Below are 12123 nucleotides of genomic sequence, written 5' to 3' on the forward strand. Positions count from 1 at the left end.
CATTCACAAATGTAAGTGATCTGTATCTGCGTGTAATGTGAATAAATCTGTCCCTAAAACACCCCACATGCGCACATTGATACGTGTATAAACGTCGCCTTCTTCACCAACAACAACAAAAAAAACGTCATATTTGAGAGACGACTTGTAGATTGTATATTTTATTCTATTTGTATGTTGATACCTGCACCAAGAAAAAAAAATCTTGTACATTTGGTACTTGGAAAATAAAGATTCTGATTCTTTACAGAGGTGAAATGGATGCATTCGCAGCATCTTTTGCTCGAGCTCGAGGAGGTGAAGAAAGACCAGGTGGTTTGCTTTTGCTGTTTTTGAATGCATAAAAGCAAAAAGATGCATGAATTCCGATTTGACTGTTCACATTTATGTCGCATGTCCATGAATCGGATACGTATCCGATTTAGGAGCACATATGAAAAAAACTCAGATCTGATCTGGAAAAATAGAGTTTGGCACGTTCACACATCCATGAAAAAAATCAGATCTGATTCACTTTAGCCTGGTAAATGTATATGTAGCCTAAATCCCACACTTCACAGGTCTTAAAGATAGAATCCTGTGGGACACAACAAGAAGGTAAATTGATCAAATTGTTAAATAGAAATGTCTGTAAGTTTCTTTTGTATGATGACTTATGACTAAACAATAAACCTAAGGCTTAAAAGGTTAATCCATGTATGACGTTATCTAAATGTTATATATTGTTTATATTGGGTTAAACATGTTAACTGTCAAAATAAGATCAGTTAGATACAGCTTAGGAATTTAAAACTTTTGCAGTGCTGGATATAAAGCACTGTTTGCCCATATAAAGAAGCACTGCAGCAGTTAGGAGCAGGAGCAGCGAGCGGCCGGCCTGCGTCGACACCTTTAACTCACCCCAGGCAAAAAGCCACCACCAAGGCCAAGGTATCAGGTTTCAATTGGGGCAACAATCAAGCTGTTGTTTCAGCAGACCGTCATATCAGCAGCCCTCACACATACACACAGCCAGCTAGGCTGCACTTTCTACACTTCTGTGTCTCACTCACACTCACACGCACACACAAAGTACCTAATACGCCTGAAACATTTTTCCCTCCTCTCCACAAGCAATTGTCTCCTGTACACACACTTTTTGCACGCACACACACACACACACACACACACACACACACACACACACACAGCTCTGACTCCATACTGAAAGAATGCCACCAATTCAAGCCCTGGAACTGCACTGGTGGAAAAGCGTACACAAGCATACCCGATGGTTGGCCAAACAGAAGGCCTGTCACAATAATTACACTATCGACTTACTGTACTGTACTTACTGTTTTTCTCTCTAAATAGTCTTAATTAACAAAAGTTAAAAGGTAACTTAAAATATCATATCATATCATATCAAAATAAAACATCATGCATGAATGGCATTAATAGTCCTGAAATGATTATTATTGTTTAACGCAATTACTTTACTTCTGGGACTATACACAATCCACAAATAAAAGTTATAGTGACAGGCCTACTAAATGCAATTATGGTGCCATCATATTATATCAGAAAATAATCTTAAAATGACAATAATACTGTTTATTGCACTTATTTTTGGAACAATATCTCGTCCAAAGCAGGGTGCATGAAATGGAAAAAACATTAGCCTATGTGTTGGCTGTAGATGTGTGATGATGCCTTTGGTTATTGATGTAAAACATGGAAAAAGAAGACCTAAATTATTTTAAGCTTCTTGAAGGTTTTTGACACCCTGCTTGGATGAACTCTTTTTTCCCAAGGCTAAATAGTAGCTTGGTGTGTGCATTCACTGTGGACCTCTACCTCACTCCATCTCCAGCTTTGTTAATTCATGTGATAAAAATAAGATTATTCTTACAGCTTTAGTCCAAACTAAAATATTTATAGTGATAGGTAGGCCCAGTCATGGTATCAATTATCTGGCATCACTACTGTCCACTGTGACTGTGTTTTTTTCTTTAGCAAGAAAAGCCCATTAACATGAATGGGAAACAAATATTTAATATATGTAATTGTTTATTTAATTTAAAATGTATTTCAATTCCAATGCCTGAATATCCTTAATAATTAAAAGTTCATTGCCCTTTAAAAGGGTGCAGCAGCATTATTAGGCTAATAAATTATAATTTTGTCAGTAGCATTAGGTATCCCTAAAATGACAATTTTATCGTTTATTGCAATTATTTCTAGGACAACATATCGTCCAAACAAAAACAGTTAGCATGATAGGACAATCATACTGAAGTGATGATACTTCTAATCTGCTCTCTGAGCTGTTCTGTTGTTGCTATTGCTCTCAACACGACCCAATCAATACTCAAACTCTACTGAAGCACCACACAGACGCAATCAGCACACTCTACAGAGCAGCAGAGGGCCGAGAGCAGCTCTGAGTTTAGTAGTGCTCAGAACGGTGAACACACACGTCTGCTACGTTTCGCAGGGCGTGTTCTAGCTGTGTTGACGCAAACACCAAAAAAACAGGTCTGTCAGCTGCAGCCTTTCCACACTGAAACAAACTCAGTAACCGAGAGAGTAAAAGAGAGAGAGAGAGAGAGCGAGGGAGGAAGAGGCATTAAGAGGCATGAAGGAAGACCCTAACCTACTAACAAATACATAACAAATTGCAGAAATTGTGCCTCGTACTCGTGTCAGAATACTCGTCCTAAACGCCAACGCAGTGATCAGTAAAGCGACATTTCCTGGTATGATTATAGGAAACCCCCTTCTGCTTATGTAGGTCTCTTGAAGGTGGAGGCCAATTTTAAAGAACAACAAATACTTGAGGTACACTCACTAAAAAAGCCAGTACAAACGTTCTAAATATATCATAGCTGTCCAATAAAAAACATATCTACAAAACAGCAACTTCACATGAAAGAGAAAATCTCAATCAGTGTAAAAAAAAAAAAAAAAAAAAAACAGTGCAGATATGCAGACATTTAAACTCAGTGTAAGGGACAGTTTGTGTGTTCAATTGTATGTTCAAATTTAGATACTTATTATTACTACGTATATTGCGAAAAGTGCTGGTATAAACATAAAGGGCAAGACAACCGCATAGCATACGCGTATCTATCACGTGTTCCAGCACAGTGCGCTACACAGTGGAGCGAGTTTATATTTCTGTGTGCTCTTATCATCGGCTCTGCATCACTCAGCATTTTAAATGGCAATGGCAGGCATCTGTGGGCGGGGACGCAAGGCCCGGCGGACCAATCACAGCTGCTAGAGTGTGCGGAGACACGTAGGATATGGCGTAGGTTCGATACAGAAGTAGAAACTGGCCTCACTAGCCTGCCTATTCTATTGGCAATACTTCTATATAGGGACTAGACAAGCTAGACAGAAAGCGTCAAATTCCCAATTTACTAGAGTACTTTACTAGCCGATAAGAAATGCAGGTGAATTGGGACTGGAATAGCAGATGCGACCACCACACGCAGAGCCTGAACTTCAGGTACTGCTAAACGCACTGCAACACAGTATTTTAACATTACTATCTTCAGAAAGATAGCAAGTGTTTCAGTAAACACACAAATGCGAAGACTATGTTAGCTCACCTAGGATTACTATTCTTGCCCATTTTGTAGAATGTAACAATGAATTTAAACCTGCCGTTTATCTGCCCTCCTTTCAAACTTCCTTGATACACAAATGCTAAACGTTCCATATAAATCATTCTGTCTTTTTTACTTATGCTTTTCTACAGTTGCTGACTGGATGGCAGACAAAAACCTCTGCCCAGAAGCAAATCGGTCACTCGGCACTACCTCAGTTGTGTGGTGTGAACTACTGAAAATCGCTTGCAAGACACAGATGCCTGGAAATATCTAGCAGGTTTAAAATCTAGACCAGTCAGACTGCAAGTTAAGATCAGCATCTACATATAGCCAACAGGATTGTGTAGAGAAGAAGAAACTTCCTAAGGGTGAGAACTCAAAACACTGAGCTAACTAAGCAACTCAAGCAACTTGTACTAGTACCGTAATCAAGGTAAAATGTTTAATTGTGATACTGATTTTAGAACATAGTGTCCAGCAGAATGTTAGGGGATAGATAATGAGTTTGTAGAGTCAACGCTTAGCAAGGCAGGAACAGAAGTCTTTATCAGCATAAATATATTTTTGCTGAATAAACCACATGCTTAAAGTGAATGCTAAAGAACTAAACCTTTATTTTTATTTTCTAAACCTAATTGTTCTGGCAAAAAACAAAAACAATATATTTCTCAGTGAATTAGATCAAGGGACATATCAGCACTGCAGAAGCTGAAATAGCGATATAATGATTCACAAACAATATATTGTTCAGCCTCGAGCCAAAGCATCCATGACTGCCCTCTCCTCACGACCCCCAGCTACAGTCAAAGAGTCCGACACAAGATTGATTCATAGTTAATGCAGCCTGACACCCCCGTGAGTGTGAGAGAGCAAGGGAGAGAAAAGAGCAGATAAAGGGAGAGAGAGCGGGAGGGAGGAGGGGCTCTGCTTGCGGTCAGTGTGAGGAAGAGTTCAGGAGGTCTTTTCCCACACACCGAGAAAGAGAGAGAGGGAGCGAGAGGGAGACATACAACACCGTTCTTTTAATTTACTCTCTAATATTTACCATTAGATAAAACTGCTGTTTCTAAAAGTGCACCCTTAAGTTTTGATGTACCAATTCAGTTGTTTTGCCCCTAGATTTAGTCTCCAAGAGCTCGTATACACCAGGCATTAACGTGTGTCCTGGATGATCGAATCATAAGTGGACAGCACAAAGTACAGGTGTAAAGATATATGAGGTCCCCCTCAGGTTTGATTCAGATAATTCCCTCCTTCTCAACACAGGGTTGCAGGGAAAACATGCAGACAAAAGAGCTGTCAAAATAAAAGTCACTAACAAATAAAGCAGTATCAAAATTACTTTAACTTCTTTTCTTTTTCAAAAGGAATAACGATGATAATTAACAAAGGGTTAAATAAATAATGCAAAAATGAAATGAAAAAAAAAATATGGTCTAACATAGGCATAGTTTATTCTCTAATAAATGTCTTTGAATGCTGGAACATTGCTGCAAATGTCAGATTGCATTCATCCAAAGGAGCATTAGGTACTGATGGTGAGTAATTACGGAGACGCATCCCATGGCAGAATGAGAGAAAATATTAACATAAACATTTTTTATTAACATAAAAAAATTAATTCATGCAATAAAAAAAGATTAGAAAAATGTGGAAAATAAGTGAAGAACCCTTCAGTACTCAAACTTCTTCTACCAAACCTTTCATACATCCCCAACTCATTCCAAAGATATTCGTAGCTCAATCACTGTTTCACAGCCCAGTGTTGTGGACAGGCCATATACCACTTGGCACTATGCCTGGTGACCTCAGGTTCAAGTACTGCTGCTTCATAACAACCCAATCTATTGCCAGCAATGCTTTTCTATGTGTATCCAGATGCTACGTTTAAACTTTAAAAAGGCTGAGTTCAACAGAAAGGATGTCTGAATACTTTAGGACATCTTGTTATTTGATTTTGTCATCATAGCTGGTGTATAAACAAGCATTATACCCTTACTGTATGTACACAATTATTGTACATAACTAAGAACTGACCATGTCTGACAGTGCTGGTGCTACAGTCAAGAGGAACTCAAAGCCACAGTCTCACACATGATTTCTAAAAAGCATCCTACAAAAAAAAAAAAAAAAAAAACCAGCCAACACACCTCTACACTACACTTATATCAGCCCTATAAGATTTAAACTGATTAAATTCACTGTAGTGTTATAAAAATTGATTCTGTTTATAAGGCATCTGATCTAGATTTCTAGCTGCTTTAAAGCAAGAGTGTACACTAGAGCTGGACAATAATTTAATATCATCATATCACAATAGAGAATGTTTCAATTAGTGATGCACCAATGTGGGAATTCTAGGCTGATGCCAAAATCAGATAATGTTTATATCTGCAAATGCCCATATACACATTAACACACTTACAGAGAGTCTAGACACCCCAGTATAACTTCAGAAACATATATAACATTTATATGCTTTACATTTTAGCTTTCAACCAACTGTATGCAATTAATAAAATAAGAAGCATCTATATAAAAAAGGTTTGTAGTAGTGCCACCAGTGTTGCTTGGTACTCTTCCAGCATATGATAAATAAATAATCAATATCGATTTAAAATATGGGCCAAATTTAGGCATCAGGTCAATCCCTATTTTCAATAATGGTGATTTCATTTTTAAAGATGTTTCTGAAATTTCATTATATTTCTCTTTTTCACACAGGCCTGGTCAATCATTCAATATCAATATCATAATACAAAAATGTACCACCGATATTTCGATTTATTATCATGGTCATACAAAAGGGTTTCAACTTATGTCAATATAAAATATTAATTTTCTAAAACATTATGCTGTTTTATGATTATGTCGGTGGCACAAAATGATTTAAGAAATACAATAATATTGTTAAATGCAATCATTTCTGGAACAATATACTGCACAGCCAAAACAGTCATCAAGACTGGCTTATTTTACATTATACTGGCAGATGCTTATATCCAAAGCAACTTACAAATAATTATGTACATTTAGCAATAAAGGAAAAAGAAGTTCAAAGCAAAAAAACATTTTTAGACAGAGTCTAAAGGTGGCCAAAGGGAAATAATGGTATAGAGGAGGAAAGGCGGGGAAGAAGGAAATGAGGTTAGAAGTCGTTAGTTTGTTAAAGAGTTGTTAGGAGAGTAAGAACTCTTTGAAGAGCTCTGTCTTCAGGACTTTCTTAAAGGTAGTGAGGGATGCTCCTGCTATGGTAGTAGGTAGCTTGTTCCACCAATATTGATTTCTAATATTTTAGTACATTATTACAACATCAATCTGTCACTGATCAACGTTCATTATATGAATATGAACTAATTGCCAAATGCATTATTTAAAAGTTTGTTTAGCTTATGTAAACATTAGAATTATATTGTATCTACTGAAATTAAGAAATATATTTTAAAACAAATTCGGTCCATAATGTACAACCCTAGTTTATTCTGTAAACACACACTAAAGGGAACCCAACAGAGCTCTGTATCTGGCAGCTGATTGTGTTTAGCTATGTGGCTTTAACTTGGCTCTAGACTTCTAGCTGCTAGTAAACCACCAAGTGTGTGTATACTGTATGTACTGTAAATACAGAGTAAAGGGACTCCAGCAGAGCTCTGTAGCCTCATTTCAGATTCCTAGCTAACACAATAAACACAAGAAGTCCAGCTATTTACTTTAGTAGACCTCTCTTTCTCTCCAATCAGGGAAAAGCCTGACTGAACAGTTTTTGCATGGCGACCAGGACACCTAGTAATGCCACTGGATAGTTAGCTAACTAGCTAGTTAATTAGTTGGTTTGTGAGCAACACTAATTTTTAACACCCTGTAGCTGTTGTACGTAGCTATAAACTATTAAACTACAGTGACAACACTTATTTGGTTGCAGTAGTTTAGCTAACTAGTTATATAGCTATAACTAACCAACAAAAGAGAACCAAACGCCATCCAAACCTTTAAAACTAACACATTAGGCAGCTGACTTGTGAGCAACACAGGTTTTTCACACACTGTATCTATAAACTTGAGCTATAAAATACAAAACTGAGTGACCGTGCCATTTGGGTGAAATATAACAGCGCATTAGCTACTATTACAGAATATTATGTGATTTTAGATTAAGTCATAACTAGAGGTGTACCATATCGTATCGTACACAATAATATCGCCAACATTTTTTTTAAATATTTTGAACGATATTATACTTTGAAATATCACCACCCCTAATTATCACATGAGGGTACTACTTTTTTGCTATTTTTAAAAAAGGAATTCACAATGTTCTAATTTACCATGAAATATCTACTAGAGACAGAGATATTTGGAGATATTTGGAGTTTATAAATAGTATCATGACATTCTGGATCATTTACTCCAATCTGATGGACAATCTGATGATTCTTGATTTTTTTTTTATATATCAGTTAGGGATGTGCCATATTATTTTGTGTGTAATAATAGAAATAAATGTATATCATGTTTCAGTAGTGTGTAACAGTACTTGAATATTTTTTACTGATTAAATGCTTTTTCATGTCTCCAAGGGTATCGTTACGATATTATTTTAGAGCCATATCGCCCACCTCTAGTTATAACCAACCAAAGCGAGCCAAACGCCATTCAAAACTTCAAAACATGTGAGTGCCCTTTAAATCCTCATGTGTGACGGAGAATTACTATCGATTAGAGAAATTTGAACATAAAAACACACGCAAAAACATAAGCTGTTTCCACAATGGCGATAAGGGAGCCAAGTAACTTAATGTCGCTGGATAGTTAACTAGCTTTGTTGACCTAACCTAGGTTAGCAAACCCTAGCAAGGCAGCAGGGTTGTGAGCAACAGTGATTTTTTTTACACACTGTGCGTTAGATTAGGTTTATTTCATTAACTATACACTATTAAACTACAGCAACAGCGTAGCATTTTAACTAACATATAGTTTCAACTTAACTAACCAAACAGAGCCAAACGCCATTCAAAACTTCAAAACACTGTGACTGCCCTTTAAATCCTCAACTTGCTGAGGGAGATAAATACACAGACACAGCTAGCTAACCTATGTAGCCAACTATGGCGATACTGAGCGATGTGTGACAGAGAATTACTATCGATTAAAGCCGTTTTAGCATGGAAAACACACATAAAACCAGTCAAGTTATGATTGTATTAATGAAACGTTACCGGTAACGAACTTTGCGTGCCCGGTTTTTGCTAGTTTTAGCGACTTTCCATAGTTACAGCTTCTAACGCGACAACAATAGCTTAAAAACTAGCTAAAACCTCAAAATACTCAAGCACACGCTAAAGGGCTTTGTTGTGATGATAAAGCACAAAGCGTCCACAACAACAGATCATGACCGCCAGCAAAGCTCTGTCTGTAACTAGGCTGGCACTCCAGCTCCTAGCTAACCCAGCGCTGCTCACTATCCGCGGCGGTCTCGCTCAGACAGGCAGCTGAGAGTACTGAGGAGCACAGCCAGGCAGCCAGCTGAAGATGTCGAGCTCAAACAAGAGAAAGCGCCTTCAAAACCTCCTGCACGGCGTTTAAACTGCTCCAGCAACGCCGTCACAAACCAGGCGGGTTCCCGCCGGCCAGCTCGGTCACTTACCGGTCTAGAAAACGCGTCCGCAGCCGCACGCCAGCTCCTTTAAGCCACTTCGGAAAGCTCCGCCATCTTCAGCACTAGCTGTGTTTGTTTAAATGGGAAACACTCCCCAAGCGCAGAGCAAGCCCTACTCCAACCGCGATGCACGCGAGGGGCACGCTGGGTAATGTAGTCTTTGGGCGCGGCAGAGACGAGCCGCCTGCGCAGAGGATTTAGCGGTATAAAAACTACAAGTTCACGAAGCCCCTTCGCAATGAAAACAGACAGATAGCCGCTAGGAGATGCATGCGAAGTTGTATCAGCGGAATCAGAGAATATATAAATATATTTCTGTGTGTGTGTGTGAATATATAAATATACCCCGCGTTATTTTTAGCACGTAAACATAATCAGCACGTAGGCCAAGCTGAGGCACGGTGACTGTGTATGAATGTGCTCTGCGAACTTCTTGGATTTTTGCTCATTATAATAAATAATAAACTAACCTACACAGTTTATTTTAGGTCACATTTTCACATACAATTATTCATTTTGTAAACGTAAATACACATGACAATACAATAATAATGTTAGATCATATTCAACTATGTTATAACACTAATAAAGCAATAATAATAACAAACTTGCACATATATATTGCTCATATTGAGGTTACCTATAAGAGCTGTAAGATAATTAGCAAATGTGGCTCCCTACTACCTAACTATGTTTTTGGTGTACAGGGACAATGGATATTGCACATAGGTTGACAGTAAATACTTACTGTTATATATAAATTTAAATAAATAATAAATACATTGTAAGTATTGTGCAACATTAAAACAAATACATTTGGTAAATGTACATTTAGTTTAACTCCAATAATGTGTTGCAAATAATTAAAGGCAATTAAGCATGGCATAAAAGGCAGAATGAAGGTGTAGACAATTCAGAAGCCCTGACTCTGAAAACTGGACTCAGAAGACCAGAATGGAAGAACAGGCTCAAAATCTAAAGCCCAGTCTCAGAAGCCAAGACTCAGAAGACTAGACTCAGAAGCCCAGACTCAGAAGACTAGACTCAAAAGACCAGGTTCAGAAGCCCAGACTCAAAAGCCAAGACTCAAAAGAACAGACTCTAAAGTCCAGACTCAGAAGCTCAGAATCAGAAGAACAGGCTCAAAGTCTAAAGTCTAGACTCAGAAACCCAGACTCAGAAGTCAAGACTCAGAAGACCAGACTCAGCGCTGGGCTTGTCTCCATGGTGAACTCTCAGGCACACTAGTGTTGAATTTCAACTGATGAAGGAGTGCTAAGAGGGAGGCTGGGCGAGAGACAGACAGAGAGAGAGAGGGAGGGAGAGTGAGCATGGACAGAGGATGGAGGGAGGGACTGAGGGAGGGAGGGGGAGGGGAAAGAATTGAGCGAGAGCAAGGGGGTAATTAGCTCATTGCTTGCTGTTTCCTGTCATGACTGCAACACACAGGCCTCTAATCTCATCTGAACCAGAATGTGGACATACAAATTAAGACTGCATGATATACATCGCTTTAGCATCGTCATCACAATGTGTGCATGTGCAATGTTCACCTTCCATCCATACACATCATGCTACAACTTACTGTTCCTAGACTGTGCATAGCAGTTTATTTATTTATAATTTATTTTTATTTTACTCTACAGTCTTTGTAGCCCAGAGTGCATTATTAATATCATGGCTTGGATCATTGATTTCTAGGTTAGCTAAAATCAATAAATCTGGTTGCAGTAAATATTTCAGAACAACTCAATCTAAATCTTGATGTCAGTTTTTTCCCCCCAAAATGATTCATTTCAAATTCAAACAGTGCTCTAAAGTTAGTAGGCAATTCTACAGCAGAAATATCTTGAATTTTAAACTTTCAAAAGATACATGATTTATTTCTTTTAAGCCTATGATAGACCTGCAGCAGTTCTACATGTCTGAATGTGCTTCTGTGACGTTCATAAAAAAAAATCAGCTCTATGATCAGGGTGTTTTCATGCATGCATGTGTGTGCGTGTGTGTGTGTATGTGTGACTGTTTGAGAGAAAGACAGAGAGAGAAAAAGAATGAGAAAGCCTCAATAACATTCCTCAGAGGCCCATAGACCTGTTTGTGCCCCTCCCCCACTTGCTAGTAAAAAAAAAACCTAGCAAACCCCCCATGAGTGAGAGATGCTCCCCCATCCCACCCCCACTCTGCTGCACGTCTCTGCTTTGAAAGGACAGGAGATAGCAGTTTGAAAGGACAGGAGATAGCCCCTAATCGTCTGGGCCTATAGATCGTCTACCTGCAAACACCCAATCACACTGCTCTCCCTCTCCTCACCCATCCCCCCCTCTCCTCTCCAGCTTAAGTGATTGGCAGAGTCCGAGAGAGGATCACATCTCCAGCAGGCCTAATATGCAAAAAAGGACTACCGTGAAAACGAGTCAAGTCCAAGTGACTGAATATCAAGCTGGAAATGTGTGGTCATATATATATATATATATATATATATATATATATATATATATATATATATATATATATATATATATGCATAGACCCATCACAATCATTCTTTTGGTTAGTACATTATGCCCATTTTGTACCATTGATATAGTGACAGCATAATAGTGTAATAGTAGATTCCAATATTTAAAAATAAAATAAAACATAACTTAAAACATAAAACAAACATTGTTTTCCAACAATTAATCCCAATTATTAATCTGCTAATTGATGTGCTAAATAATAAAAAATAACAATCAACAATATTAAGATATTAATATATAAATATTAAGATATTAATATTAAGGTCTGCAATCATTATTGAGATCATATGCATATGTATTTATGCATACCATACTGCTTGGTCTATAATCAAGATGTTTCCCTGGCGTG

At 37.9% G+C, this 12123-nt stretch overlaps 1 protein-coding gene across 3 annotated transcripts in view; it reads right to left on the bottom strand.

Moving 5' to 3' along the window:
• ncoa3 (nuclear receptor coactivator 3) overlaps positions 1-9348 on the bottom strand; it is a 51067-nt gene extending 41719 nt beyond the window's left edge. For 2 of the 3 annotated variants that reach the window (XM_022682761.2, XM_049471749.1), the window contains exon 1: positions 9241-9348. The gene's annotated coding sequence lies outside the window, so the exon portion shown is untranslated. The remainder of the gene's footprint in view (positions 1-9240) is intronic. The other variant, XM_049471750.1, reaches the window with a different exon arrangement.
• Between the last annotated feature and the right edge of the window lie 2775 nt (positions 9349-12123).

This window comes from Astyanax mexicanus, chromosome 24, assembly GCF_023375975.1.
Source record: "Astyanax mexicanus isolate ESR-SI-001 chromosome 24, AstMex3_surface, whole genome shotgun sequence".
In the NCBI taxonomy this organism is placed as follows: domain Eukaryota; kingdom Metazoa; phylum Chordata; class Actinopteri; order Characiformes; family Acestrorhamphidae; genus Astyanax; species Astyanax mexicanus.